Source organism: Cryptomeria japonica, unplaced genomic scaffold (genome assembly GCF_030272615.1).
Source record: "Cryptomeria japonica unplaced genomic scaffold, Sugi_1.0 HiC_scaffold_254, whole genome shotgun sequence".
NCBI lineage: Eukaryota > Viridiplantae > Streptophyta > Pinopsida > Cupressales > Cupressaceae > Cryptomeria > Cryptomeria japonica.
Genome location: NW_026729076.1, coordinates 220,001 through 224,987, shown reverse-complemented (window position 1 = coordinate 224,987; position 4,987 = coordinate 220,001).

Sequence of the window (4,987 nt, the reverse complement as noted above, 5' to 3'; positions counted from 1 at the left end):
CCGTGCCCCTCTAACTCGACCCAATGCTGGCGCTCGAACGGTGGTAGCGCTCGGATTTTCATTGAGCGCCAGCATTGGTCGATTTAGAGGGGCATGCGAGATTCCGAATGCTATGCGAGGGCTCTAACGGAAATGTCTATTGGTTTCGGTATGGATGCAATTGCGAGTGGTTCGGCAAAGGTAGTCCGTTTCCGATGCGTCATGTCGTGGCCAAATCGATAATTCGATTTGAGCCCTCGTATAGCATTTGGGTCTCTCGATGTGATTCCGCATTCCAGTCCTTTGGGCACTGCTTGAGCCGCATCCCAGGGGGTTTCCCTTCCCAATAATCTGCCTCGCAACCCGATTGCTATGCGGTGAGGCTCCTCGGCCGCCTCGGAACTATCTGTGTATCAGACGCATCGCGGGATAAGGGGTTGGCAACTGGTAGTCGCCCCAAGCGCGTCCGATGCTTGGACCATTCCGAGGCGGCCCTGAAGCCTCTTCCGTCTAGCCGTTGGGTCCTTCTCGCCGCATCCCTCGCCTCGCACCCCGATGCTATGCGGTGAGGCTCCTCGGCCGCTCGGAACTATCTGTGTATCGGACGCGTTCGCGGGATAAGGGGTTGTCACTGGTAGTCGCCCCAAGCGCGTCCGATGCTTGGACCATTCCGAGGCGGCCCTGAAGCCTCTTCCGTCTAGCCGTTGGGTCCTTCTCGCCGCATCCCCTCGCCTCGCACCCCGATTGCTATGCGGTGAGGCTCCTCGGCCGCCTCGGAACTATCTGTGTATCGGACGCGTCCGCGGGATAAGGGGTTGTCATTGGTAGTCCGCCCCAAGCGCGTCCGATGCTTGGACCATTCCGAGGCGGCCCTGAAGCCTCTTCCGTCTAGCCGTTGGGGTCCTTCTCGCCGCATCCCTCGCCCTCGCACCCCGATTGCTATGCGGTGAGGCTCCTCGGCCGCCTTTGGAACTATCTGTGTATCGGACGCGTCGCGGGATAAGGGGTTGTCACTGGTAGTCGCCCCAAGCGCGTCCGATGCTTAGACCCATTCCGAGGCGGACCCGCAAGCCTCTTCCGTCTAGCCGTTGGGTCCCTTCTCTGCCGCATCCTTCGCCTCGCACCCCGATTGCTATGCGGTGAGGCTCCTCGGCCGCCTCGGAACTATCTGTGTATCGGACGCGTCGCGGGATAAGGGGTTGTCACTGGTAGTCGCCCCAAGCGCGTCCGATGCTTGGACCATTCCGAGGCGGACCCGAAGCCTCTTCCGTCTAGCCGTTGGGTCCTTCTCGCCGCATCCCTCGCCTCGCACCCCGATTGCTATGCGGTGAGGCTCCTCGGCCGCCTTGGAACTATCTGTGTATCGGACGCGTCGCGGGATAAGGGGGTTGTCACTGGTAGTCGCCCCAAGCGCGTCCGATGCTTGGACCATTCCGAGGCGGACCCGAAGCCTCTTCCGTCTAGCCGTTGGGTCCTTCTCGCCGCATCCCTCGCCTCGCACCCCGATTGCTATGCGGTGAGGCTCCTCGGCCGCCTTGGAACTATCTGTGTATCGGACGCGTCGCGGGATAAGGGGTTGTCACTGGTAGTCGCCCCAAGCGCGTCCGATGCTTGGACCATTCCGAGGCGGACCCGAAGCCTCTTCCGTCTAGCCGTTGGGTCCCTTCTCGCCGCATCCCTCGCCTCGCACCCCGATTGCTATGCGGTGAGGCTCCTCGGCCGCCTTGGAACTATCTGTGTATCGGACGCGTCGCGGGATAAGGGGTTGTCACTGGTAGTCGCCCCAAGCGCGTCCGATGCTTGGACCATTCCGAGGCGGCCCCGAAGACCTCTTCCGTGTAGCCGTTGGGTCCTTCTCGCCGCATCCCTCGCCTCGCACCCCGATTGCTATGCGGTGAGGCTCCTCGGCCGCCTTGGAACCTATCTGTGTATCGGACGCGTCGCGGGATAAGGGGTTTGTCACTGGTAGTCGCCCCAAGCGCGTCCGATGCTTGGACCATTCCGAGGCGGCCCCGAAGCCTCTTCCGTGTAGCCCGTTGGTTCCTTCTCGCCGCATCCCTCGCCTCGCACCCCGATTGCTATGCGGTGAGGCTCCTCGGCCGCCTTGGAACTATCTGTGTATCGGACGCGTCGCGGGATAAGGGGTTGTCACTGGTAGTCGCCCCAAAGCGCGTCCGATGCTTGGACCATTCCGAGGCGGACCTGAAGCCTCTTCCCTCTAGCCGTTGGGGCTTTCTCGCCGCATCCCTCGCCTCGCACCCCGATTGCTATGCTGTGAGGCTCCTCGGCCGCCTTGGAACTATCTGTGTATCGGACGCATCGCGGGATAAGGGGTTGGCAAGTGGTAGTCGCCCCAAGCGCATCCGATGCTTGGACCATTCCGAGGCGGCCCCTGCAGCCTCTTCCGTCTAGCCGTTGGGGCCATCTCGCCGCATCCCCACCTCGCACCACGATTGCTATGCGGTGAGGCTCCTTGGCCGCCTCGGAAACTATCTGTGTATCGGACGCAATCGCGGGATAAGGGGTTGTCACTGGTAGTCGCCCCAAGCGCGTCCGATGCTTGGACTATTCCGAGGCGGCCCTGCAGCCTCTTCCGTCTAGCCGTTGGGGCCATCTCGCTGCATCCCCCACCCCTCTCGGCCGCCTCGGAACTATTCTGTGTATCGGACGCATCGCGGATAAGGGGGTTGGCAGTGGTAGTCCGCCCCAAGCGCGTCCGATGCTTGGACTATTCCGAGGCAGCCCTGCAGCCTCTTCCGTCTAGCCTTTGGGGCCATCTCGCCGCATCCCTCGCCTCGCACCCCGATTGCTATGCGGTGAGGCTCCTCGGCCGCCTGGGAACTATCTTCGTATCGGACGCATCGCGGGATAAGGGGTTGTCACTGGTAGTCGCCCCAAGCGCGTCCGATGCTTGGACTATTCCGAGGCGGCCCTGTGGCCTCTTCCGTCTAGCCGTTGGGGCCATCTCGCCGCATCCCCCACCTCGCACCCCGATTGCTATGCGGTGAGGCTCTTCGGCCGCCTTGGAACTATCTTCGTATCGGACGCATCGCGGGATAAGGGGTTGTCACTGGTAGTGGCCCCAAGCGCGTCCGATGCTTGGACTATTCCGAGGCGGGCCCTGCAGCCTCTTCCGTCTAGCCGTTGGGGCCATCTCGCCGCATCCCCCACCTCGCACCCCGATTGCTATGCGGTGAGGCTCCTCGGCCGCCTTGGAACTATCTTCGTATCGGACGCATCGCGGGATAAGGGGTTGTCACTGGTAGTCGCCCCAAGCGCGTCCGATGCTTGGACTATTCCGACGCGGCCCTGTGGCCTCTTCCGTCTAGCCGTTGGGGCCATCTCGCCGCATCCCCCCACCTCGCACCCCGATTGCTATGCGGTGAGGCTCCTCGGCCGCCTTGGAACCATCTTCGTATCGGACGCATCGCGGGATAGGGGGCTGTCACTGGTAGTCGCCCCCAAGCGTGTCCGATGCTTGGACCATTCCTAGGCGGCCCTGAAGCCTCTTCCGTCTAGCCGGTTGGGGCCTTCCCGCCCCATCCCTCGCCTCGCACCCCCGATTGCTATGCGGTGAGGCTCCTCGGCCGCCTTGGAACCATCTGTGTATCGGACGCATCGCGGGATAAGGGGTTGGCACTGGCAGTCGCCCCAAGCGCGTCCGATGCTTGGACCATTCCGAGGTGGCCCTGAAGCCTCTTCCGTCTAGCCGTTGGGGCCCTTCCCGCCCCATCCCTCGCCTCGCACCCCGATTGATATGCGGTGAGGCTCCTCGGCCGCCTTGGAACTATCTGTGTATCGGACGCATCGCGGGATAAGGGGTTGGCACTGGTAGTCGTCCCAATCGCATCCGATGCTTGGACCATTCCGAGGCGGCCCTGCAGCCCTCTTCCGTTTAGCCGTCGGGGCCTTCCCGCCGCATTCCCTCGCCTCGCATCCCCTGATTCCTATGCGGTGAGTCTTCTCCGGCCGCCGCGGGAACTATACCTGTTATTGCTACTGCATCCTTCGGCTGGTAACCTCCTCTGCCGCCTTGGAACGTTCTCTTTGTCGGACGCGTCGCGGGATAAGGGGTTGGCACTGGTAGTCGCCCCAAGCGCGCCCGATGCATAGACCGCTCCGAGTCGACCTTGCTTTCAGGCCTCTCACATGCATAGACCTCTCTGAGTCGACCCTGCAGCCTCTCACGTTTAGCCTTTGGAATCTCGCCTCACAACATGATTGCTATCCTTGATGCATCCCTTGCCTCGAGCCCTGATTGCTTTCTTGGCTGCATCCCTCCTCTCCTCACAGCCCGGTTGTCATCACTGCTTCATCCGTCGCTTCATGCATTCTGGCTGCTGGGCCCTTCCCACCGCACACCTCGATTGCTATCTCTTCTGCATCACACACCCCGATTGCTATCTCTGCTACATCCCCTCGGCTCTCACTTCTGCATCCTTCGCCTCACACCTCGATTGCTATCAATGCTGCATCCGTAACCTCACACCCCGATTGCTATGCGGGGAGGCTCCTTGGCCGCCTTGGAAATTTCTGTGTGTCGGACGCACCGCGGGATAAGGGGTTGGCACTGGTAGTCGCCCCAAGTGCGCCCGATTCTTAGACCGCTTCGAGGTGACCTCGTAGCCTCTTTCGTCCAGGCTTCCTGCCTTCAACGCCCTTTTTACACCCTCGATTGCTATGCGCGGGCTCGTTGGCGTCTATCACCTCTCTGCGAAGAGTGGCACGATGATTGTTGGGGTAAATCGTAGCAGTCCGATCTCTGGCCTTGGGCCATTGTGAGGGGCTGATCGATTTCCTGGTGCGCATCTCGTGTTCGCCCAGTAACAGACTCGACGACTTGTAATCGGTCTTGTTCCCGATTGTTCCTGGAGGTAGTCTTCGGAACTCTTGATTTGACCTGTCACTCGAACTGTCCTCTTCCGAGGATGCTTGTGTGTGTGTGCTTGTGCCATTTCCTTGGCGGTATTAACGAGATATTAAAGAGCGGAGTGAGCGCCTCGCCCAG